This window comes from Ornithodoros turicata, chromosome 8, assembly GCF_037126465.1.
Source record: "Ornithodoros turicata isolate Travis chromosome 8, ASM3712646v1, whole genome shotgun sequence".
NCBI classification, from domain to species: Eukaryota; Metazoa; Arthropoda; class Arachnida; order Ixodida; family Argasidae; genus Ornithodoros; species Ornithodoros turicata.
In genome coordinates, this window is record NC_088208.1 from 3,459,152 (window position 1) to 3,485,062 (window position 25,911).

Consider the following 25,911-nt stretch of genomic DNA (forward strand, 5'->3'; position numbering starts at 1 on the left):
GTACTCTTTCCTGTGCCCATCTACCGTCAAATCCCCTCCGGATGGCACGGCACGGATGTATTGTGCAGAGTCAGGAAGATGCCGGTCAAGCCCAACATGAAGTCATTTTTCTTTAAATTACACACGTTCACACTGCCCGTGAAAGCTTGGCTTCAACAAAAGGGATTCTATGTTCCGTGGTCCGTGAATTGCAGATTTTGCAACACGCCCGAGACTGTCGATCACCTTTTTCTGGACTGCACAGAAGCTTTATTCTTTTGGGATGACTTACAGTTCAAAGTCCTTAAGCGCCGTCTTTCGCTTAATCCTCACACTATCCGCTTCCTCCCATTACGCCCCGGTGAAAATGTGAGATACGATATCGTTCTTCTTGTTGCCATGTACTGTTTGTGGAAGCTTCGTATGGCCGATAGGAACGAAGAGCCCTTGTGTCCTCCTATGAAATATTTCAAAGCCGAACTACTGCAGGTAAAGTTAGCTTGTACTCAGCTCTTAGAAGTGCCTGAGTGGTTAGATACAGTCTGCGAAAGGCTGAATGTTTTGTAGAAATTGTGTTATTAACGTGTCCGGTATAGAGGAGAAACATCATATTCTCTCTCTGTGATTTTGTCGTATTGTGTATGGTATTGTGAGGTATTGAGTCGACGTGATTCAGAGTAGTAAGCTCTGAAAAATAAAGGTGCGCCACTCTGCTTGCTTGTGATTGCTAATGTTGCATTCGTTCACTCCTCTGACGCACGACGTGTCAGGGGAAGTATGATACACACTTTGTGCAATGTGGAAAATAAATCATCTCATTCGACACAGATGCTGATCTCTCTAGTCCTTCACACAGTACCTCCTCACCAGAAATAAATCTCGTGCTCGGTTACTCAGATCATGTTGATGAGTACCGAGTGAGACATTTAACCACTTAATCTTACAAAATAGCTATTTAGCAGAGCGTGGTTTCGATCCACGGACCTCTGGGTTATGGGCCCAGCACGCTTTCACTGCGCCACTCTGCTTGCTTGTGATTGCAAATGTTGCATTCGTTCACTCCCCTGACGCACGACGTGTCAGGGGAAGTATGATACACACTTTGTGCAATGTGGAAAATAAATCATCTCATTCGACACAGATGCTGATCTCTCTAGTCCTTCACACAGTACCTCCTCACCAGAAATAAATCTCGTGCTCGGCTACTCAGATCATGTTGATGAGTACCGAGTGAGACATTTAACCACTTAATCTTACAAAATAGCTATTTAGCAGAGCGTGGTTTCGATCCACGGACCTCTGGGTTATGGGCCCAGCACACTTCCACTGCGCCACTCTGCTTGCTTGTGGTTGCAAATGTTGCATTCGTTCACTCCCCTGACGCACGACGTGTCAGGGGAAGTATGATACACACTTTGTGCAATGTGGAAAATAAATCATCTCATTCGACACAGATGCTGATCTCTCTAGTCCTTCACACAGTACCTCCTCACCAGAAATAAATCTCGTGCTCGGTTACTCAGATCATGTTGATGAGTACCGAGTGAGACATTTAACCACTTAATCTTACAAAATAGCTATTTAGCAGAGCGTGGTTTCGATCCACGGACCTCTGGGTTATGGGCCCAGCACACTTCCACTGCGCCACTCTGCTTGCTTGTGGTTGCAAATGTTGCATTCGTTCACTCCCCTGACGCACGACGTGTCAGGGGAAGTATGATACACACTTTGTGCAATGTGGAAAATAAATCATCTCATTCGACACAGATGCTGATCTCTCTAGTCCTTCACACAGTACCTCCTCACCAGAAATAAATCTCGTGCTCGGTTACACAGATCATGTTGATGAGTACCGAGTGAGACATTTAACCACTTAATCTTACAAAATAGCTATTTAGCAGAGCGTGGTTTCGATCCACGGACCTCTGGGTTATGGGCCCAGCACGCTTCCACTGCTTGCTTGTGATTGCTAATGTTGCATTCGTTCACTCCTGTGACGCACCACGTGTCTGGGGAAGTATGATACACACTTTGTGCAATGTGGAAAATAAATCATTTCATTTGACACAGATGCTGATCTCTCCAGTCATTCACACAGTACCTCTTCACCAGAAATAAATCTCGTGCTCGGTTACTCAGATCATGTTGATGAGTACCGAGTGAGACATTTAACCACTTAATCTTACAAAATAGCTATTTAGCAGAGCGTGGTTTCGATCCACGGACCTCTGGGTTATGGGCCCAGCACGCTTCCACTGCTTGCTTGTGATTGCTAATGTTGCATTCGTTCACTCCTCTGACGCACCACGTGTCTGGGGAAGTATGATACACACTTTGTGCAATGTGGAAAATAAATCATTTCATTTGACACAGATGCTGATCTCTCCAGTCATTCACACAGTACCTCTTCACCAGAAATAAATCTCGTGCTCGGTTACTCAGATCATGTTGATGAGTACCGAGTGAGGCATTTAACGACTTAATCTTACAAAATAGCTATTTAGCAGAGCGTGGTTTCGATCCACGGACCTCTGGGTTATGGGCCCAGCACGCTTCCACTGCGCCACTCTGCTTGCTTGTGATTGCTAATGTTGCATTCGTTCACTCCTCTGACGCACGACGTGTCTGGGGAAGTATGATACACACTTTGTGCAATGTGGAAAATAAATCATTTCATTTGACACAGATGCTGATCTCTCCAGTCATTCACACAGTACCTCTTCACCAGAAATAAATCTCGTGCTCGGTTACTCAGATCATGTTGATGAGTACCGAGTGAGGCATTTAACGACTTAATCTTACAAAATAGCTATTTAGCAGAGCGTGGTTTCGATCCACGGACCTCTGGGTTATGGGCCCAGCACGCTTCCACTGCGCCACTCTGCTTGCTTGTGATTGCTAATGTTGCATTCGTTCACTCCTCTGACGCACGACGTGTCTGGGGAAGTATGATACACACTTTGTGCAATGTGGAAAATAAATCATTTCATTTGACACAGATGCTGATCTCTCCAGTCATTCACACAGTACCTCTTCACCAGAAATAAATCTCGTGCTCGGTTACTCAGATCATGTTGATGAGTACCGAGTGAGGCATTTAACCACTTAATCTTACAAAATAGCTATTTAGCAGAGCGTGGTTTCGATCCACGGACCTCCTGGGTTATGGGCCCAGCACGCTTCCACTGCGGTGACCGATTATCGGCCTATCACACTCTGTAATGTGGACTATAAGGTGTATGCCAAAGTACTTGCTGCCAGGCTCCAGCTTGTGGTGACACAACCTGTTGGCGATCATCAGACATGCGCAATCAGGAACAGGACCATACAAACAAACATCCATGTTGTCCGCTCAGTTCTAGACTGGTGTGGACTTGAAGGAAGTCGTGTAGCCCTGCTGCAAGTGGACCTCTCTAAGGCTTTTGATCGGGTGTGTCACGATTATTTGTTTTCGCTCTTGCATTACGTCAACATGGGAGACAAGTTCGTAAGCCGAATCAAGTTGTGCTATGAACAGGTTGCAACGAGCCTGGTAATTAACGGCACTCTTACCGCGCCAGTGCCCCTTCGAGCTTCAGTACGACAAGGCTGTCCCATGTCGTCCCTACTATTTGATCTATACCTTGAGCCGTTATGCCAGCGTATCATCTCTCGTGATGACATACGTGGTTTCGAGCTTCGCGATGCTGTGGTGAAGGTCGTGGCGTACGCGGATGACCTTGCGTTTCTCGTGACAGACAAGCCAAGTGTCGTCAAAGTTATTCACGAACTTCATGTGTTTGGTCAAGTCTCTGGGGCACGTCTAAACAAGGACAAATCTCTGGGGATATGGTGCGGTCAATGGGGAACAGCCCCGGAATTCTTTTGTGGCGTTCAGTGGCAAACCCGTGGTCCTTGCTACCTTGGGGTCCCGTTAGATATAAGTTGTAACACGACCTCCTTGTGGTCGGAGCGATTACAAAACATTAGGACACGTGCTTCGACCTGGAAAAAACAAGATATCTCAATGTTTCAACGAGCTTCTGTGTGCAATGTTTTTCTGGCCGCTAAGCTGATTTACCTCTTGCAAGTTCTGCAATGCTCCCGCAAAATTATACATCGTTGTCATCGCATATTTGCCACCACAATATGGTGTTCAACGTTCGAAAGGATGCGAAGACAAAACCTGTTCAAGAAAGTCAAGGACGGCGGACTAGGCTTACAGCATCTCTACATCAAGCAACTCGTCGTGAGACTGTTTTTTTATAGGCAGAGTTCACACCCGATTCTGGAAACCATCAAGCGGGCCCTTGCGTACAACTACATTCCCGATATATATGTTGGGTTTCACGAAGAAAGTCTACGCTTAAGCGGGTTCTACAAAGAGGTTGTCGAGAGCCTAAACTTCTTGAAGGCTAGATTCAGCTTAGAGTACCTCTTTTCTGTCGCCAAGAAAACGTTGGTAGCTCATCTTCTCGATGTACTCTTTCCTGTGCCCATCTACCGTCAAATCCCCTCCGGATGGCACGGCACGGATGTATTGTGCAGAGTCAGGAAGATGCCGGTCAAGCCCAACATGAAGTCATTTTTCTTTAAATTACACACGTTCACACTGCCCGTGAAAGCTTGGCTTCAACAAAAGGGATTCTATGTTCCGTGGTCCGTGAATTGCAGATTTTGCAACACGCCCGAGACTGTCGATCACCTTTTTCTGGACTGCACAGAAGCTTTATTCTTTTGGGATGACTTACAGTTCAAAGTCCTTAAGCGCCGTCTTTCGCTTAATCCTCACACTATCCGCTTCCTCCCATTACGCCCCGGTGAAAATGTGAGATACGATATCGTTCTTCTTGTTGCCATGTACTGTTTGTGGAAGCTTCGTATGGCCGATAGGAACGAAGAGCCCTTGTGTCCTCCTATGAAATATTTCAAAGCCGAACTACTGCAGGTAAAGTTAGCTTGTACTCAGCTCTTAGAAGTGCCTGAGTGGTTAGATACAGTCTGCGAAAGGCTGAATGTTTTGTAGAAATTGTGTTATTAACGTGTCCGGTATAGAGGAGAAACATCATATTCTCTCTCTGTGATTTTGTCGTATTGTGTATGGTATTGTGAGGTATTGAGTCGACGTGATTCAGAGTAGTAAGCTCTGAAAAATAAAGGTGCGCCACTCTGCTTGCTTGTGATTGCTAATGTTGCATTCGTTCACTCCTCTGACGCACGACGTGTCAGGGGAAGTATGATACACACTTTGTGCAATGTGGAAAATAAATCATCTCATTCGACACAGATGCTGATCTCTCTAGTCCTTCACACAGTACCTCCTCACCAGAAATAAATCTCGTGCTCGGTTACTCAGATCATGTTGATGAGTACCGAGTGAGACATTTAACCACTTAATCTTACAAAATAGCTATTTAGCAGAGCGTGGTTTCGATCCACGGACCTCTGGGTTATGGGCCCAGCACGCTTTCACTGCGCCACTCTGCTTGCTTGTGATTGCAAATGTTGCATTCGTTCACTCCCCTGACGCACGACGTGTCAGGGGAAGTATGATACACACTTTGTGCAATGTGGAAAATAAATCATCTCATTCGACACAGATGCTGATCTCTCTAGTCCTTCACACAGTACCTCCTCACCAGAAATAAATCTCGTGCTCGGCTACTCAGATCATGTTGATGAGTACCGAGTGAGACATTTAACCACTTAATCTTACAAAATAGCTATTTAGCAGAGCGTGGTTTCGATCCACGGACCTCTGGGTTATGGGCCCAGCACACTTCCACTGCGCCACTCTGCTTGCTTGTGGTTGCAAATGTTGCATTCGTTCACTCCCCTGACGCACGACGTGTCAGGGGAAGTATGATACACACTTTGTGCAATGTGGAAAATAAATCATCTCATTCGACACAGATGCTGATCTCTCTAGTCCTTCACACAGTACCTCCTCACCAGAAATAAATCTCGTGCTCGGTTACACAGATCATGTTGATGAGTACCGAGTGAGACATTTAACCACTTAATCTTACAAAATAGCTATTTAGCAGAGCGTGGTTTCGATCCACGGACCTCTGGGTTATGGGCCCAGCACACTTCCACAGCGCCACTCTGCTTGCTTGTGATTGCAAATGTTGCATTCGTTCACTCCCCTGACGCACGACGTGTCAGGGGAAGTATGATACACACTTTGTGCAATGTGGAAAATAAATCATCTCATTCGACACAGATGCTGATCTCTCTAGTCCTTCACACAGTACCTCCTCACCAGAAAAAAATCTCCTGCTCGGTTACTCAGATCATGTTGATGAGTACCGAGTGAGACATTTAACCACTTAATCTTACAAAATAGCTATTTAGCAGAGCGTGGTTTCGATCCACGGACCTCTGGGTTATGGGCCCAGCACGCTTCCACTGCGCCACTCTGCTTGCTTGTGATTGCAAATGTTGCATTCGTTCACTCCCCTGACGCACGACGTGTCAGGGGAAGTATGATACACACTTTGTGCAATGTGGAAAATAAATCATCTCATTCGACACAGATGCTGATCTCTCTAGTCCTTCACACAGTACCTCCTCACCAGAAATAAATCTCGTGCTCGGTTACTCAGATCATGTTGATGAGTACCGAGTGAGACATTTAACCACTTAATCTTACAAAATAGCTATTTAGCAGAGCGTGGTTTCGATCCACGGACCTCTGGGTTATGGGCCCAGCACGCTTCCACTGCGCCACTCTGCTTGCTTGTGATTGCAAATGTTGCATTCGTTCACTCCCCTGACGCACGACGTGTCAGGGGAAGTATGATACACACTTTGTGCAATGTGGAAAATAAATCATCTCATTCGACACAGATGCTGATCTCTCTAGTCCTTCACACAGTACCTCCTCACCAGAAAAAAATCTCCTGCTCGGTTACTCAGATCATGTTGATGAGTACCGAGTGAGACATTTAACCACTTAATCTTACGAAATAGCTATTTAGCAGAGCGTGGTTTCGATCCACGGACCTCTGGGTTATGGGCCCAGCACGCTTCCACTGCGCCACTCTGCTTGCTTGTGATTGCAAATGTTGTATTCGTTCACTCCCCTGACGCACGACGTGTCAGGGGAAGTATGATACACACTTTGTGCAATGTGGAAAATAAATCATCTCATTCGACACAGATGCTGATCTCTCTAGTCCTTCACACAGTACCTCCTCACCAGAAAAAAATCTCCTGCTCGGTTACTCAGATCATGTTGATGAGTACCGAGTGAGACATTTAACCACTTAATCTTACAAAATAGCTATTTAGCAGAGCGTGGTTTCGATCCACGGACCTCTGGGTTATGGGCCCAGCACGCTTCCACTGCGCCACTCTGCTTGCTTGTGATTGCAAATGTTGCATTCGTTCACTCCCCTGACGCACGACGTGTCAGGGGAAGTATGATACACACTTTGTGCAATGTGGAAAATAAATCATCTCATTCGACACAGATGCTGATCTCTCTAGTCCTTCACACAGTACCTCCCCACCAGAAATAAATCTCGTGCTCGGCTACTCAGATCATGTTGATGAGTACCGAGTGAGACATTTAACCACTTAATCTTACAAAATAGCTATTTAGCAGAGCGTGGTTTCGATCCACGGACCTCTGGGTTATGGGCCCAGCACGCTTCCACTGCGCCACTCTGCTTGCTTGTGATTGCAAATGTTGCATTCGTTCACTCCCCTGACGCACGACGTGTCAGGGGAAGTATGATACACACTTTGTGCAATGTGGAAAATAAATCATCTCATTCGACACAGATGCTGATCTCTCTAGTCCTTCACACAGTACCTCCCCACCAGAAATAAATCTCGTGCTCGGCTACTCAGATCATGTTGATGAGTACCGAGTGAGACATTTAACCACTTAATCTTACAAAATAGCTATTTAGCAGAGCGTGGTTTCGATCCACGGACCTCTGGGTTATGGGCCCAGCACGCTTCCACTGCGCCACTCTGCTTGCTTGTGATTGCAAATGTTGCATTCGTTCACTCCCCTGACGCACGACGTGTCAGGGGAAGTATGATACACACTTTGTGCAATGTGGAAAATAAATCATCTCATTCGACACAGATGCTGATCTCTCTAGTCCTTCACACAGTACCTCCTCACCAGAAAAAAATCTCCTGCTCGGTTACTCAGATCATGTTGATGAGTACCGAGTGAGACATTTAACCACTTAATCTTACAAAATAGCTATTTAGCAGAGCGTGGTTTCGATCCACGGACCTCTGGGTTATGGGCCCAGCACGCTTCCACTGCGCCACTCTGCTTGCTTGTGATTGCAAATGTTGCATTCGTTCACTCCGCTGACGCACGACGTGTCAGGGGAAGTATGATACACACGTTGTGCAATGTGGAAAATAAATCATCTCATTCGACACAGATGCTGATCTCTCTAGTCCTTCACACAGTACCTCCTCACCAGAAATAAATCTCGTGCTCGGTTACTCAGATCATGTTGATGAGTACCGAGTGAGACATTTAACCACTTAATCTTACAAAATAGCTATTTAGCAGAGCGTGGTTTCGATCCACGGACCTCTGGGTTATGGGCCCAGCACGCTTCCACTGCGCCATTGTGCTTTTTTTTTCTTTTCCACCTTTTATTAACAAAACACACAAGTGCACACAACTACAGGTACGTCACACGGTCGCAACGCCGTGGGCCACTACAAAACGTCTAAAGAGGAAACTGAAGACCTTTTGAATTTGTACATACGATTTTACAAGTACGTAAGGGCATCAGACAACGTTTCTAACCAATCTGGCAGCTCTAAACATCGCATAAGGCACAGCTTAAGTTGAGATATTTCTATCTTAAAGTATTTCATAGGAGGCATTAACGGTTCTTCATTCCTGTCAGCCATACGAACTTTCCACAGACAGTACAAGGCTATAAGCATGACAATATCGTACCTGACTGTTTCCCTCGGGTGTAATGGGAGAAACCGTATGGTGTGTGGGTTAAGCCGAAGTCGAGTTTTGAAAACTTTATACTGGAGATCGTCCCAGAAGAACTGCGCCACTGTGCTTTTTTTTTCACCTTTATTTTTCAGAGGTTACTACTCTGAGTCCCGTACGACTCAATAACTCACAATACCGCACACAATACGACACAATCACAGGGAGAGAATACGGTGTTTCTCTTCTATACCGGACACGTCAATAACACAACTTCTACAAAACATTCAGCCTTTCGCAGACTGTATCTAACCACTCAGGCACTTCTAAGAGCTGAGTACAAGCTAACTTTACCTGCAGTAGTTCGGCTTTGAAATATTTCATAGGAGGACACAAGGGCTCTTCGTTCCCATCGGCCATACGAAGCTTCCACAAACAGTACATGGCAACAAGAAGAACGATATCGTATCTCACATTTTCACCGGGGCGTAATGGGAGGAAGCGGATAGTGTGAGGATTAAGCGAAAGACGGCGCTTAAGGACTTTGAACTGTAAGTCATCCCAAAAGAATAAAGCTTCTGTGCAGTCCAGAAAAAGGTGATCGACAGTCTCGGGCGTGTTGCAAAATCTGCAATTCACGGACCACGGAACATAGAATCCCTTTTGTTGAAGCCAAGCTTTCACGGGCAGTGTGGACGTGTGTAATTTAAAGAAAAATGGCTTCATGTTGGGCTTGACCGGCATCTTCCTGACTCTGCACAATATATCCGTGCCGTGCCATCCGGAGGGGATTTGACGGTAGATGGGCACAGGAAAGAGTACATCGAGAAGATGAGCTACCAACGTTTTCTTGGCGACAGAAAAGAGGTACTCTAAGCTGAATCTAGCCTTCAAGAAGTTTAGGCTCTCGACAACCTCTTTGTAGAACCCGCTTAGGCGTAGACTTTCTTCGTGAAACCCAACATATATATCGGGAATGTAGTTGTACGCAAGGGCCCGCTTGATGGTTTCCAGAATCGGGTGTGAACTCTGCCTATAAAAAAACAGTCTCACGACGAGTTGCTTGATGTAGAGATGCTGTAAGCCTAGTCCGCCGTCCGTGACTTTCTTGAACAGGTTTTGTCTTCGCGTCCTTTCGAACGTTGAACACCATATTGTGGTGGCAAATATGCGATGACAACGATGTATAATTTTGCGGGAGCATTGCAGAACTTGCAAGAGGTAAATCAGCTTAGCGGCCAGAAAAACATTGCACACAGAAGCTCGTTGAAACATTGAGATATCTTGTTTTTTCCAGGTCGAAGCACGTGTCCTAATGTTTTGTAATCGCTCCGACCACAAGGAGGTCGTGTTACAACTTATATCTAACGGGACCCCAAGGTAGCAAGGACCACGGGTTTGCCACTGAACGCCACAAAAGAATTCCGGGGCTGTTCCCCATTGACCGCACCATATCCCAAGAGATTTGTCCTTGTTTAGACGTGCCCCAGAGACTTGACCAAACACATGAAGTTCGTGAATAACTTTGACGACACTTGGCTTGTCTGTCACGAGAAACGCAAGGTCATCCGCGTACGCCACGACCTTCACCACAGCATCGCGAAGCTCGAAACCACGTATGTCATCACGAGAGATGATACGCTGGCATAACGGCTCAAGGTATAGATTAGGGACGACCTGAGGCAGCCTTGTCGTACTGAAGCTCAAAGGGGCAATGGCGCGGTAAGAGTGCTCTTAATTACCAGGCTCGTTGCAACCTGTTCATGGCACAACTTGATTCGGCTTACGAACTTGTCTCCCATGTTGACGTAATGCAAGAGCGAAAACAAATAATCGTGACACACCCGATCAAAGCCTTAGATAGGTCCACTTGCAGCATAGCTACATGATTTCCTTCAGGTCGACACCAGTCTAGAACTGAGCGGACAACATGGATGTTTGTTTGTACGGTCCTGTTCCTGATTGCGCTTTGATTCTATCCTTGTCCATCTTTTAATAATCTGATCCCATGATCACAACACCAGCTTCCTTCACTATTCGAATGTTGCATTCCGACACTAGGGTAACACAGAATGTCTCGTGGAAAGTATGAAAGTATGATACACACAGCAGTTCATCTCTCCAGTCCTTTCACGCAGCGCCTCCTTCTTCACAAATAAATCTCATGCTCAGTTACTCATGTCATCTTGGCGAGTACGAAGAGAAGTAATTTCGCGCCTTTGCTTTTCAGAAAAAGCTAGTTAGCAGAGCGTGGTTTCGACCCACAGACCTGTGGGTTATGGGCCCAGCACGCTTTCACTGCGCCACTATGCTTCTTTTCATTCCATTCTTGTCCACTTTTTAATAATCTGATCACATCATCACAACACCCGCTTCCTTCATTATTCGAATGTTGCATTCCGAAACTCTGGTGACACAGGATGTCTCGTGGAAAGTATGATACACACAGCAGCTCATTTCTCCAGTCCTTTCACACAGCGTGTCCTTTGCCTTTTAGAAAAAAAGCTAGTTAGCAGAGCGTGGTTTCGATCCACGGACCTCTGGGTTATCGGCCCAGAACGCTTCCACTGCGCCACTCTGCTGCTTCTTCTTCTTTTCTTTTCCGCCAGGTGATAAACACTCTCGTTCTTCTTCTCTTTTTTTTTTCCCCTGCCTTGTCAATCTTTTAATAACGTGAACACCAGACCACATCACAGGCTTCCCTCACTATTCGAATGTTGCATTCCGACACTTTGGCGACACGCGATGTCTACTGGAAAGTACGATACACACAGTAGCTCATCTCTCCAGTCCTTCGCACGGTACCTCTTCTCCACAAATAAATCTCTTGCTCGGTTTCTCAGGTCACCTTGACGAGCACAGGAGAGACATTTCGCCGCTTAGCCTTTATAAAAAATCTAGATAGCAGCATTCGGTTTCGACTCACGGACCTCTGGGTGACGGGCCCAGCACGCTTCGACTGCGTCACTCGTACTCGTTTTTTTTCACCGGGTGATAGCATTTATTTACAGATATTAAAATTAACGATGGCTGTACAAGGCTAATGAGTGATAGATGATGAATGATGCACACTGTAGCATCCAAATACACACGATACAAAAATTACTGGGCACACAACACACAGGCTACACAGGTCACACTTAGAGAGTAATAATTTACAAAAGGACAGCGATTCACACGGACTTTCCAACTATGGTGGTGCATCCAACTGCTGCGTGCAACATAGCTTCAACTGCGTTATTTCCACTTTAAAATACTGCATGGACGCCACCAATGGCTCTTCATTTCTGTCTGCCGTACGCAGCTTCCGCAATCAATACATAGCCATAAACGGGATAATATTCTAACGAACCTCTTCATCCGAATGTAAGGGTAGAAATCCGTTAAGTTATAGGCCCCGCGTGTGCCAACATCCTGGCACTCTGCGTGACAAGTCTCTGTGTGCTCAACTATCATCGTGTGGCGCCGAGATTTATCTGCAGTGGATCCCCTCGCATGTCGAGTTCGGCGGCAAGGAACGTGCTGACCGCCTGGCATTTGGAGCACATGTCTGCCGCAACCCATATCTGTCGACACCCGATGACAGCGACCGACATATGCTCGTCGCAGACCTACACCAACCGGAGCCGCCTGGAATCCGTGATATTATGGTAAATCGTCGGCCCACACAACCAATGACAGGGATCCCACGGAAACTCCTGACAACGATCTATAGGCTCCGAAGTGGGTCAGGGCTTACTAACTCGTTGCTTCTCAAAATTGACGCCGTTGATGATGCGAATTGTAGGTACTGCGTGAAACCATCGAGCACATCCTAGAGGACTGCTGCGCGTATGAAGGGGCTCGCCAAAAAAAAAATTATTGCAGAATGCAAGAACTATACCCTGCTGTGCATTTCGCAGCTCAACGACACTGTCACCGTGAGACGCATGAGGGCCCCGAGTTTAAGGCGCTTCCTTTGGATTACGAAGATGCTTTGGGGGCCTCTAATGATGACTCAGGCCCCAACTGGGGTTTCTCGTCGGAAAACGGATAAAACCACAGAGCCTACCTAGTTCACGCTCTCATCTTCTTGTCATCATCGTCTCACCATCACCTTCAGCTACAGTCGTGGCAATGTCCACAGCAGTTAGGCCAACGAACACAATCTGTTACCATCGCCATCACCATCACCACCTGATGTCCGTACTAGAGATGCGGAAATTTTGAATCGCTCGAAAAAAAAACGTTATTTTTTATTTTATTCTAAAAAATTTGAGAAAATGGAAACAAATGTGGTTACTGCTGAGTCGAAGCATTGCCGGTCGAACCACAGCATACGATGAGCTAGAAGCTTTAGTAGTGTTCACCCTCTAGGTATAAATGCAGAGCAAAGCATCCCATGAGACTGCTGTCTTTTCAGCGATAGGAAATTAGGACAACCTGTCCACTCTGACCAGAACTCCGACATTATGTGAACGCCTGGGAACGAATGGGAATCGGCCTGGAGCGGCCAGACGGAGCACTAAGTTGGTAGTTGCTGGCGGATTAGAGGCACCTAAGGCACTGTTGGCGGGTTGGAACGCGTCAAAGGCACGAAAATTTACGTTTTTGAATTTTGTTGCCTGGAAAGTTTCGGCTGTTTTTCCGGAGACGAGGAAAAACAAAAACAAAAAATTCACGAAATTTCCGGGTTTTTCCGGGGCTTCGCATCTCTAGCGCAGAGTTTAGGGAGAGCTCTTTGCGCAACGAAGCTGCTTTGAGGCCTCTATATGAGGACGCAGGTACAACTCGGGTTTCTAATCGGAAGACGGATAAAACCAGAGAGCCTGCATAGATAAAGCCCTCATCTTCTTGTCATCATCTCATCATCATCTTCAGCTACAGTCGTGACAATGTCCACAGCAGTGGGGCCAACGAACGCGATCTGTTACCATCGCCACTTGATGTCCGTACATATCGTTTGCTCCTATTTTGCGGAGCTGGGTCTACCGCGAAGGGCTTGGATATTCTCAGCAACACCACCTTCGGTGATGAATGACGTTGCATTTCTCTATCTGTTGTTCCGTACTAGTCATCTGAACAATAAAAAAAAAAAAGAACACGAACTACTCTCAAGCACCAGTAAGATTTATTTCCTCTTTCTCTAGTGAACAGTCTAGTCTAGTCTTCTTTAGTGAACTTCAGACTTTTCCTACCACTATACATGCATTAGGGGTGTGAGGGAAGCAAAAAGCGGTTTACATTAATGTCAATATAGCAAAAAATGTATACATATATATACGTATACAGGGCGTCCCTGAAAACGTGTCATTGAATTATAACAAAAGACTACACCACTGAGAATCATGCAGTCAACGGAGTTTGTTCTTACTAGGTTTTTGCCACCTCCTGATGTGAATGCCATGTAACGTAAGTTTAATTATGCAAATTTTTGAGAACTAAACTGCGAAATTTGCCAAGCAAAGGTCACTTTTTACCTCGCCAATGTGAAGGGCGTGCCGCATTTACTCAAATTAGTGAATTGACAGGTATATTGAGGAGCTGTAGAGGAGGTGGAGTTCCTCTACATGAGTCCTGACCGGCGATGATAGAATGTCCCAGCGGGCAGATGGTCGTGGCTTCACGCTAGGACGGTGCCGGTAGAACTGCCGGGCCAGCGCCGTAGCGCGTGGCAGCACAGGCATGTCTTCGTCATCACACACAGGCCGCCACATCACCCCCCCCCCCCTCAGACGGGGAGCGGTGTAGAGCTAGCGGTTCAGGTTCGCGTCGATACATGAAAAGGAGGAAGACGGGCGACACGTGGAACAGGGACGGCTGGTCTTGCGTCTTGTGCTGAGTGGGCAGAAGTGACAGGATGAACGGTGCGGACAAGAGCTGGCCAGGAGGGTTCCAGGGGCGGGCCGGAGTAGAGTAGGCAGGTAGGCAGAACGTAATGCAGGATGGGGCGACAGGAGCGCGACGGGTTCGTGAGCGGTGAGCTCGTAGTGTTGTCGCCAAGGAGACTGCGGGGAGGACCATCGTGAAGCACGGGGGGACCGGGAGTAAAACTCACTGTGGCCTCCGTGCGTGTCCCCGGTGGAACGTTGGTCCCGGAGCCTCTTGACCGCATCTGGACGAGCTGCCAGTGTCTTGTATGGAAGCCTGGTGGGAAGGCGAGGCGGTCAGGGTTCTTTGAGCGCAAGCGTTGCAGATGCGGGTGGGGCGGTCGACAGCGGCGTACCGCGACCGATATAGGAGCGTGATGCTCGGGAAAGTGTCGCTGGTGGAAGCCCGAGGAGTCATCACGAAGCATGTGGCGACGACGTGGAGTGTGCGACCATTGCGACGTGAGCTGGGTAGATGAGTACAACAACGGTGTTGCGTTGCCGGGCGTTGCTATGAGTGGAGCCGCGGTGGATTGGCGTCGTCGCCTAGCGGTTCCTCGGTTGAACGATGCACCGTACCTTCGGAGGTGGCTTCGGAGGTGCATGGGCTTGCAGAAATTTGGGATGGTATTGGGCCGAATTGCGCCGAACATGGTGTTCTACGTTCGGGTCACCAAATGTAGAGGAGGTGGAGTTCCTCTACATGAGTCCTGACCGGCGATGATGGAATGTCCCAGCGGGCAGATGGTCGTGGCCTCACGCTAGGTAGAACTGCCGGTAGAACTGCCGTGCCAGCGCCGTAGCGCGTGGCAGCAGAGGCACGTCTTCGTCATCACACACGGACCGCCACAGAGCTATCCCATCAGAAAAAAATAGCCGAACATCATGCTTTACGGAGCTCCCATAGGATAGCGCGCGACGAATTTTTCAGCGCAATCGTTGTCAGTCCGATGAAAGGAGGCTGAACGGCCATCCCACACCGGCATCGTAGAAAGAGATAACACAGGCATGGCTTATCGGTCGCATCCGGTTGCCGCTGGGATCATGCCTTTCCTCTCACTCAGAAACTGTCACTTGTCCCTTCGTCAGGCTGACAGCGATTGAGGTCAAAAAGTAGTCGCCCGTTACGCTCGGGTGCTCAGAAAAGCATGACATTCGACTACTTTTTCCGATGGGATAGCTCTTGAATATCACTGTCAATTATCACGAATTTGAGTAAATTCGGCACGGTCTTGGTGGCAAAAGTGACCCTGAATTGGCAACTTTCCTAATCCAGTTCGCAAATATTTACATAATTAAACTTAAATTAGATGTCATTCAGATCAGGAGGTGGCAAAAACCTAGCAAGAACAAATGCCGTTGACCTCATGGTTCTAGGCTGCGTAGATTTTTTTTTTATTATAATTCAATGACACGGTCTCTGGGGACACCTTGTATTCATAAGCACAACCAATATGACGCACCTAACTTATGCGGCCACTGTTTGACGTGGCGTTTCAATTTGACGAAAGTAATAGAAAGAAGGAAAGAAGAAAGGAATCATAACGATAGTATCACAAGACCAGGATAGTAAGTTATGCATAGTGCTTAACCAAAACATACAACACTATCACCAATGCATTCCTCCAAAAAATTATGACGCAGTAAATGTTTCACTACTGAAAGGAATGCTTGATAGTGCGTGGACTGATTATATCTAGGCCATCGTCTAGCTGTAATGGATGATGTAATAATGGTAGCAGGGCGTACGAAATTAGTTGAGTGCCGTAATTGGTTCTGTGACATGGGATGTAATATGCGAGATGATGCTTAGCGAATACTGTGGATCTCGAGCGGACAACTCGATGAATGTTCCAGTATTGGATTTCACTACATTCGTGTAGGCTATTGCGAAGCGATATATGTACAGATTGGTTGCGCGTATAATGCTAAATTTATTAAAGAGTTCCTGGGTACTGTGGTAGTACCGAAGATTTAAAGATTCAAGATAAATTTAATTCGAGGAAAGTTTTTCTTTTCACAGTTACATCGGGACTGAAAATGGAAATTGCCACGAATCTGACAGTCCTTTTTCCTTTATCTTTTCTCTTTCTTTCTTTTTCTTTTTTTGCGGATAGGGCACATTTGCCACAAATCTAACGGCTTTTTTTGTGTGTGTGCCAGTGGAAGTTCGCTTAAGTTAGTTTGAGTCGTAGTGCTCCAGACTAGTTGAGCGTATAAGAGGTGAGAATGAATGAGTGAATTATATTTGCAGGCTTTTGCTCTAAACGGCAGTAGATATTTAAAGCGTCCCAGGACCCCAATCGCTTGGTACGTTCTAGCAGCTTTATCACTGACGCGTTCATCCCACATCATCTCACTATTATAACATACACCCAGTGTTTTGACCTTATCTACGATATCTATTTCCGTGCCGGACACGATTAACTTATCATTGCGCGACACGGATATCTTAAAGGACATCGTAAAGGAAATTCATCTCAATGACCTCTCTTTCTCGCTTTTTCAGTTCTCGCTTTTTTGTTGGCTGCCACCCAACCAAGCACTCGACAACAATTTTTGTATGGTACTCGAGAAAAACGAAAATACGTAACCGCAGGTATCCCATTTCCGAGCACCTGAGCACCCACGCTTTCGTATATTTTCATATCTATGTCAGTTTGTGGACTGTTGGGCTGAGTCATCGTGCTCAAGTTGTCCGATGAGGTCAGGGCAGCAAAGCAACTTCCGTGGAGTCATATATTTATCTTCCGTCCTCTGTAGGTTATTCATTCCGATTGAGGGGCGAAGGGTACAACTGATACCGTGCAGCCTACTTGAACACATTTCTTATTGATTCCGAGCACGCATTTCACTGGGCGGCTGCCGCTATTTGTGGGCAACCCTTCTGGGAATAGCAATAACGGTGCTTCGTGGCACCGTATGGAATTTCAAGCACTTTGGTGCCGGTGGGTTGCGTTATACTACCTCCTGTATTTTTTTGTGATCCGTCCTTGAGACTAAAGAAAATTGACTACTCGAGACTGTTTCTTATTGACAGTGGTGGGGTTTACATCAAGTAATAAGCATTCAAGCACTACTTTAAGTACACGTTTGGGTACTTGTAGTTGAAGTACATTTAAAGCTGTGTTTACTTTGGACCAGGGTTGCGGAATGGGGTCACCCATTCAATTCCAGTTCTATTCCGAGGAATGGACATTTGTGATAATTCAATTCCTTTCGTTCCTCGGAATGAAAAGGTATGGTCAGTTCCCACTCCTTTAACGGCTTGGCAACCCATTCCATTCATTTAATTCCATCAATAAAAGAATTAGGACCGGTAACCGTACTAGCTGGCCCAGCAATAACGATAGCAGCTCTAGAAGAGATTGACATTACGCCCTCCTCCTCTCCTCCTCCTCTTCATTGGCATCATCATTACAGGAGTCTTCCACTAAAGTACCTGGTGCATGCGAAGGGGGGGGGGGGGGTTGCTGGCCTCACACTAGTGAAGCCAAAATCTCCCTTTTATTTTTTCTTAAAATCAAACCAAACCATCGCCCTTGACCGTGTGCCACCCAGGCCATTACATTTCAATTCCATTCCTCCTAAAAAAAAAAAATGCCTAATTCCATTCACATTCCATTTCCAGGACAGTCTCCACCATTAAATTCCAATTCCATTCCGGGCTCTGATAAATCTCGAATGATTCTGGAACCATTCCAACCCCGGAGTGGCAGCTTCGCAACCCTGCTTTGGACTGCGTTGTAGTCACCTTGTATGGTCTCAAGGATGCAAATGGTAATCCCAGGATGAAATTGGAAAATAAGGATGAACTATTTTTGTGACCGGAAATGGCACATTTGAAAATGAAACTTCTTTGGCGATAGGTTTAAAATGTTGAGGTAATTCTTTTATATTGTTCAATCGTAAAAAGTTAGGACCACGAAAATACGCGCGCAATGCTGTGCATCGTGACAGGTAGCGGGTTTGTGTGTAGATATCTTTAGTGTTCCCAAGACCTGATTTTATAGTAGCTTGTACATGTTCCTTCTATTAGTAGTTGTTATATGCAACGACAACTTTATTTCGATATTATTACATTGATAGTCATTCTATTTCACAAGGCCTCTGGAGTCAAGTCCAATTGTCATGTGAGTAAAAAAAAATGATGAGGCTAAAGGCACAATGTTTCGTTTCATATTTTTTCGGAAATGCAGGAAAAGGAAGTATTTCTGTTTTAGTTCATATTCACGAATAACCAGCAATGTAATCATCCCTGTAAGCCATTCAAATCTATAGGACATCCCTACAAGGTCGCGAACGTCCTGAATACCTGGTCAACCATGCGATATCTATGGAATGTCCGAGAAGGACATTCACGTTTCGATTTTATTCAGTAATAACAGATGTCCTAGGTATGTCTGCAGGACATCGCGCTCTGGATATTTGAATGGAGGAAAGGCCCGGAGATCCCTGGGACACCTATGAGAGATCCAGTACACGATATTTTGAGCACTGGTTGAACGTCACAGGAACGTCGCCAGGACGTCGCCTCACGATGTGCGAATAAATGTGAAGTTTATGACATCTTGTCCTGACAGCCACATTTTTGTTGTGCTGAGAGCAAGGAAAAACTTCTGTAAGCGTTAACTGGGTATGGAGGAACAAGTAAAATCGTTATGTATTCTAGCGTTCGCGTGCTGCTAGCCGTCAAAGTATTTATCTATATGCGTAACGTTGTCAAACAACAGTGGAATTCGATCACTTTTATAGCTCCACTCAGCAGCTAACCATGTTATAGACAATAGGTTGAACAATAGGAAGGAATGTGAGAAACGTTGTCTGTTATACCGCGGCTCTGCAGATACACAGGTTAATTGCAAAGAAGCACCCCATCACCGTTACAGGTGTATCACGGCCCAATATACGTAACATGTAGCCAACAGCCAACAGTAACCCACAGCCTGTATTTCAGTATATGCTCTGACCATTTTGTCAATAGAGACCATTGTGAATGCTCTGGTCTTCCTTCAAATCCGCGTACGCGGTGGAGGGGCAAAAAATGGGAACCTGCTCTTCTTTTGAGGGTGAAAGCATATGTGGTAACATGGTCAGCCTTGGTGGACCGTGCGTCAGTGTGTAGCTGAAACCTGGCGGGGCACACTACATTTCCGGAATTTTCGCCCTGTTGTTGATGTTCGAGGCATTTATTTCAACACACACACATGATGACAAACATGTAAAAATTAACGTGGTACATAACACATATGTAAATATGTATGTACTTTACATAATATCAGAGTGGTGGTGTCATCTCAGATATGTATAAACTAAAAGTAAGTAAGCGCAAGTCTGGACCCGCTTGCATGATGTCCCACATACGTCCATATATCCTAAAAAGACGTTCCCGGGATATTCAGGGGATCTACAAACGACTAAGAACCGTTAGTCCGCAGAACGTCTTGTGGATGTAAATGGGCTCTGTGGCAAAGTTCGTGGGATATCCTGACAACCAAAATGGGATATCTTGTAGACGCTTTCTGGGTATATATGGCTTGCTCGGATGCTCTAACACTAACACATGTCAAAAATGCTTCCCCGAAATTTTCTGTAAACGTAAATCAAAACACGATTATTACATCACTTTTCTCTCAGAACGGTGAAACGTGAACAAATCTGCAGTGTACTTGCCGGGTACTTTATTTACGTATTTAGCTAGCTTACCTTCGAGCGGTCTTAGGCCATACAAAGGGGGTGGGGCACTCATAACACACACACAAAACAAAGAAGAAAACACACCTATACTAACACTACATACGGTCCAAATGAAACAAATGAATAAAGCACACTTCTATTACGTAATAAATATTGATACCGCTACTACATAGAGTCAAGATGATACATATAATAAACACAAGTCTACTGCGTAGTAAATGTTGAGAACTATATGGTTATGCTTGTGTGTTGGGGACAGAATATGATGTAATAGCGGTGACAATCTGGCCGTGATCAGTGATTGTCGCAATGTTCAACGCAGCTTGTTCCATTACAATGCTGATGGCGGGAAGAATGAATTAGAAAACGATGTTGTACGGGGACGAGGTATATGGACCTTATGCGTGTGATCGACACGACGTGAAATAAAATGTGCAGGAGTAATGTGCGGTTCACGAAGAGTGGGGTGAATGATAAAACTTGTGGAACAATGATAGCCGATGGAGTTTCCGCCGGATCGCCAAGTCGGGAAGCTCTGCGCGACGTTTCAAGGACGTGACGCTCATCCTTAACGAATAATCGCGGAAAATGAAGCGGGCTGTTTTGTTTTGGAGACTCCCGATACCGGTCGAGAGGTAATGTTGATGGGGGTCCCATACAGCGCAGGCGTACTCGAGCTTTGGGCGAGTATAAGACAGGAAAGCAGTGCGCCTCAGATGAGAGGGGGGTATGAGGCATGTGACGTCGGATGTAACCAACGGTAGGACTAGCATCGGAAAGGATATTGATAATATGGGTGTTCCAGGACAAGTCAGCGGTGAAGGGACCCTTAAATATTTATACGATACGGTGTGTTCGATTTGCGCACCACAAACTGTGTAATTGACGGAGGACGATGTTGGCCTTCTAGTAAATCGAATCAGTTCGCATTTTGACGTGTTCGGGAGCATACTCAATGTGCTACACCATTCACCTATCATGTCGAGATCACTCTGCAAGATCCGGTTATCGTCGTCAGAAAGATGGGTGCAGTAAACGACGCAGTCGTCCGCAAAAAGACGCACTTTCGATGAGATTCCACGAGGTAGATCTTTGACATAGATTAGGAATAATAGTGGACCCAAGACTGTGCCCTGTGGCACGCCAGAAGTAATTAACAGGAGTGAAGGAGGAACAAGGAGGGACAGCGCTTTTTCTCGTCTATCGGTGAAGAAGGAAGATGTGTTCAGGGTTGTTAAGTAACGTAGTAAAAGTATATAAGTACGTGTACTTAGATACTCTTTGTGTATCTTGAGGAAATATTAGATACATATTCAAACACGCACTTCCAACTGTAACTTAATTACTTTTTTCAGTAACTTGTATCTATCTTTCTGAGTATTTTTTGAGTAAAAACGATGAAACACCGTCGCCGAGCAAGAGGTGGCGCGAAGGGCGCGCCGACACTAGGGATCCTTCATGTGCGTGAGGAGCTGCAGCAACCCGTCGAGGCTCCCTAGCCGACATCAGGCACGAGCTCCACTCCTCCTCGCCCTTGCAACACGTGCTCACGCCCTCGCACTCGCACGTGACATTCCTTCTTCCTCGTCACTCTCTTGGCGGCCTTGGCGGTAGTGACGGTAGTGAAGAGAATGGCCGAGTTTGAAGGCGTCGACGCCACCTCGGGCACGGACGCCGTCCGTGTGGCTGTAACTACGAGAAGCCCGAGCAAAGTTGCCTCCGTCCTGTCAGAGGTACCGTGGCCACAAGAGGCCACGAGAGCACTTTAAATTCATCGGAACGAAGGAGAACAGGAACCCTGAGCCGAAATGTCTTCGCTGTTAGCCGAAGACGAAGTTTTTTAAACGTCTCACCTGTCCCTGTCTCGGTTACCCCCAGTTTAGGCGTTCCTTTCCATGTTTTGCCTGCAATTACGTACGATTACCCAAGAAGGGATGTCTCTGTGACTCTAGAGTGACACCTATTATGACCCAAAGGCGAAAGATATGGCCTGCGTACAGTATTGCAAAAAGTAACTCCACCCGTACTCGGATGCTTTTCCAAGGTATTTGTAACTGTATCTTAGATTTTTTTCGATTTTTTCCCTGTCAGTAACTCTAACTGTAACATAATTACTTTTGTAGCTGAATATCTGTAACTGTAACTTGGTTACTTTTGAAAGGTAACTTTAACAACCCTGGATGTGTTATTCACGAAAACCCGCTGATGGCGGTCTGTTAGAGAGCTATTAATCCACCTGATGACGCAGGGGTCAAAAGTAAGCGACGAGAGCTTCGCAAGAAGATGAGCGTGAGGTATCTTATCAAACGCCTTTCCTTGTTTTTGTTTTTCTCAATAAACATATCCCCCCCTTTGAAAAATCTAGAAATATCGCATCCGTTATTATCCAATGCAGAAGCGATATCATGTGTGAACGAGACAAATTGTGTTTCGCAAGACAATCCTTTTCAAAACCCGTGTTGATTTGGAAAGAAAAAGTTATTTCCCAGAAAGCGCGCAATGTCAGCATAGACAACGTGTTCGAGTAGTTTGGAGGGAATACACGTCAGGAATATTGGCCAATAATTAGCCGGAAGATGTCTATTACCAGGCCTAAGAATAGGGATTACCCTACCTAACTTCCAGTCCCGTGGGACGATTCCGGTGTCCAGGGACTGTTGGAAAATGTGGCATAGAAAGCGGGATGATATTCCCTTGATCTGTATCAAGACATTTGCGTTGATAGAGTCGGAACCAGTTGACGTTTCCAGCCTAAGCGACTGAATAAAATTCGGAATTCCAGGTGCACTAATTGATAGCGTGGGTATTTGCTGGTCGATTTGCACCGGGTCTGGTTGTACCTGGGACCCACCATTGGCCGAGAAAACGGACGAGGAAAACGTATTGAAAGCGCTGGAACATTCTTCTTTAGGTACATCACCGCCCCTATCATTGACCAAGTGAACACTTGTAGTTGATCTAGGGTTAATAATTCTCCAGAATTTCTTGGGATTAGACGCCATGATTTGAGGAAGCTCATTGTGTTGTAGAACTTGCGCTTGGAAGTGAGAACTGCCTCGTTATATTCAACAGAGGTAGTTTCGTACCTAGACCAAGCATCTGGATTTCCAGAGCGTCGCGCCACTCTGTTGTACCTCCGCTTCCTGTTACGTAAGAGCCTTAGAGCGGACGTGAACCATGGGGGCTCACGCTGCTCACGTATGAGCATGGTTAGAATGTGCATCTCGGCAAGCGCCAGTTCCATTGTGTTGAAGCAAGACCAGCTCTCTTCGACCGTGCGTGACGGAAAATGCAGTGCTGCTTTGTCATCGGTTGTCATCGTCGTATGACGACTTCCTGCTCAGGAAGTCGTCATACGACGATGACAACCCCTCGCGAATTGCTTCAAAGTTGGCTGTGTTGTAAAAATGGATGCGTTTCCTACTCGTAGCTATCTAGGAGGATGGGACAGATATGGTGGCAGATATCAAACTATGGTCACTTAACTCATCTTCTACAGCTACATCTTGGACCAAAGAAGGCTCAGAGGAAAAGATAAGATGAAGTATATGCGATGATTGTAAGGTGGATCGTGTGGGAAGACGAACCATTTGCGTGAAATTGAAGTCTAGACAGAGGTGGTCAATGGAAGGAACGGCATTCAGCGACAGAACTAGTTGGGGGTTGTGCGGCCCAGTCTACAGTCGGACCTCGTTTTATGAACCCTCGATATACGCATTCCCTCAACTTACGAACGAGCCGTTCGTAAGTTGAGGGAATTCGTATATTCGTATATTCGTCTCCCACAGGGAACCAAACTTTTTCCGTGTATTTTGACCTCGTTTTACGAACCCTCGATATCCGAACTGTGAACGGATTATTAGGGGACGGACCCGAAGTAGCCAATCCATTCTGACCTCGATATACGAACGGGCGTTATGAACGTACAGAGGACAAGCCAATGGACCGGAGGATAATAAAAGTTGCTCAGTACATGCTGCCAAGGTCAAACATACAATGTCCCAACGTCGCTACGTTCCACAAACATGATTCACCATTTCCTGAAAGAATAATTCGGGCGTTTACAGCCGAGCGGTTGTGAGTTTGGACCAGGTCTCCGTAATGGAAACATCTTGCCGTTCCAAGAGAAGGCGTTCAGTCCTGACAGCTGGTGACAAGCGTGATATTTGCCGTTGGAAACAGTCTCATCCGCGCGCGATACGGTACTTTGAGGACTGGATGGATGAGCCAAGTGAGAGACTTCTGTCATCTCTTCTAAACAGGATAGACCCTGCAGAAAGTATGATGCAAAGTACAGTTACGCAGTATTTTCAATAATAAAACTTATTCAAATCAATTTCCCGTGTTTTTGTGAGGTATTTGTGCCCTGCACTCCTCGGACCTCGATTTACGAACGATTTTCTGAGAAACGAAGGGTGTTCGTAAAGCGAGGTTTGACTGTATAGACCTGTTGCGCTAAAGTTCGAGGAGGGCAGAGCCATTTGTAGGGAGAGTTTGGCCATTCTCTGATCTTTTGCCGCCTCGTGGGTGGAGCCTATTTTGACGTCAGAGTCGTCGTTGCGCAGCCCAAAAAGCCTGAATCCAAGCAGAATCCGCTTATCAGCCATCTGGTGCTCGCCATATTGATGCTGTCCGTCAGCTTTGTTGTCGCAATGAATGCAATCTACAGAAATAACCGGCGCATGACCCACAGCCGCCTGTGATAAGGGAGGCTTTGTTGCCAAACTGAAAGAGTTCAAGGACGAAGGGCTTTCGAAGGACAATGTAAGCACGTGTCTTCCCTCCTTGAATCGTAAACAACGATCAGCATCAATATGGCGTCAGCGACCGGCTGACAACGGGACAACAATAGAGCATGGCGAGGGAGGTGGCTTAGCCGTGACGTCACATGACGCGCTTCAAGTTAGGCTCCTCCTAATGGCCAAACTCTCCCTATAAACGGCTCTGGAGGAGGGTGACTGGGAGCGCCACTTTGACCCCTACCGTCGGAATGCTACAACACGCGGCCGCTCACGCCATGTACCAGCTCCGGTGGCGCAGCGGTAACGCGTGCGCTTGGAGACTGGGAGGTCCGCGGTTCGAATCCGCGGGCCGGCTGTGCCGTCTGGGGTTTTTCCTGGGTTTCCCTCAGATGTGTAATAGGCGTATGCCGGCACAGTTCCCCTGAAGTCGGCCCATGGACGCAGCTATCCTCCCCCCGAGCGGATTCCGCTCGGTCTTCCACTTCACCCTTTCCTCTCCTCCTCTCCACCACCTTTCCCTTCCCTAGAAACATGCCGCCTAATCAGGCAGGCAGACCTCTCGGGTTCCTCCCAACGACACTCCTCCTCCTCCTCCTCACGCCATGTACGCATAACTGATAGCAACGTGTAGGACGCGTCAAAGAGTTCGCGTTTTTTTTTGTTTTGTTTTTTCCCCGAAATCGAGCTCTACTCTACTTGAATCGAACTCTATTACAAATTGCAAACTACT

At 46.4% G+C, this 25,911-nt stretch overlaps 15 non-coding genes across 15 annotated transcripts; all 15 read right to left on the bottom strand.

Annotated features, from left to right (window-relative positions):
- Positions 1–935: 935 nt before the first annotated feature.
- Positions 936–1,007, bottom strand: Trnam-cau (transfer RNA methionine (anticodon CAU)). The gene has a single exon. It is a non-coding gene; the product is annotated as a tRNA-Met (tRNA).
- Positions 1,008–1,248: 241 nt separating this feature from the next.
- Trnam-cau (transfer RNA methionine (anticodon CAU)) lies at positions 1,249–1,320 on the bottom strand. Its single transcript has one exon. It is a non-coding gene; the product is annotated as a tRNA-Met (tRNA).
- A 241-nt stretch (positions 1,321–1,561) lies between these two features.
- On the bottom strand, positions 1,562–1,633 carry Trnam-cau (transfer RNA methionine (anticodon CAU)). Its single transcript has one exon. It is a non-coding gene; the product is annotated as a tRNA-Met (tRNA).
- Positions 1,634–2,480: 847 nt separating this feature from the next.
- On the bottom strand, positions 2,481–2,552 carry Trnam-cau (transfer RNA methionine (anticodon CAU)). The gene has a single exon. It is a non-coding gene; the product is annotated as a tRNA-Met (tRNA).
- Positions 2,553–2,793: 241 nt separating this feature from the next.
- Positions 2,794–2,865, bottom strand: Trnam-cau (transfer RNA methionine (anticodon CAU)). Its single transcript has one exon. It is a non-coding gene; the product is annotated as a tRNA-Met (tRNA).
- A 2,508-nt stretch (positions 2,866–5,373) lies between these two features.
- Trnam-cau (transfer RNA methionine (anticodon CAU)) lies at positions 5,374–5,445 on the bottom strand. Its single transcript has one exon. It is a non-coding gene; the product is annotated as a tRNA-Met (tRNA).
- A 241-nt stretch (positions 5,446–5,686) lies between these two features.
- On the bottom strand, positions 5,687–5,758 carry Trnam-cau (transfer RNA methionine (anticodon CAU)). The gene has a single exon. It is a non-coding gene; the product is annotated as a tRNA-Met (tRNA).
- Positions 5,759–6,312: 554 nt separating this feature from the next.
- On the bottom strand, positions 6,313–6,384 carry Trnam-cau (transfer RNA methionine (anticodon CAU)). Its single transcript has one exon. It is a non-coding gene; the product is annotated as a tRNA-Met (tRNA).
- A 241-nt stretch (positions 6,385–6,625) lies between these two features.
- Trnam-cau (transfer RNA methionine (anticodon CAU)) lies at positions 6,626–6,697 on the bottom strand. The gene has a single exon. It is a non-coding gene; the product is annotated as a tRNA-Met (tRNA).
- Positions 6,698–6,938: 241 nt separating this feature from the next.
- Trnam-cau (transfer RNA methionine (anticodon CAU)) lies at positions 6,939–7,010 on the bottom strand. The gene has a single exon. It is a non-coding gene; the product is annotated as a tRNA-Met (tRNA).
- Positions 7,011–7,251: 241 nt separating this feature from the next.
- Positions 7,252–7,323, bottom strand: Trnam-cau (transfer RNA methionine (anticodon CAU)). The gene has a single exon. It is a non-coding gene; the product is annotated as a tRNA-Met (tRNA).
- A 241-nt stretch (positions 7,324–7,564) lies between these two features.
- Positions 7,565–7,636, bottom strand: Trnam-cau (transfer RNA methionine (anticodon CAU)). Its single transcript has one exon. It is a non-coding gene; the product is annotated as a tRNA-Met (tRNA).
- Positions 7,637–7,877: 241 nt separating this feature from the next.
- Positions 7,878–7,949, bottom strand: Trnam-cau (transfer RNA methionine (anticodon CAU)). Its single transcript has one exon. It is a non-coding gene; the product is annotated as a tRNA-Met (tRNA).
- A 241-nt stretch (positions 7,950–8,190) lies between these two features.
- Trnam-cau (transfer RNA methionine (anticodon CAU)) lies at positions 8,191–8,262 on the bottom strand. The gene has a single exon. It is a non-coding gene; the product is annotated as a tRNA-Met (tRNA).
- Positions 8,263–11,403: 3,141 nt separating this feature from the next.
- On the bottom strand, positions 11,404–11,475 carry Trnai-gau (transfer RNA isoleucine (anticodon GAU)). The gene has a single exon. It is a non-coding gene; the product is annotated as a tRNA-Ile (tRNA).
- Positions 11,476–25,911: the final 14,436 nt, after the last annotated feature.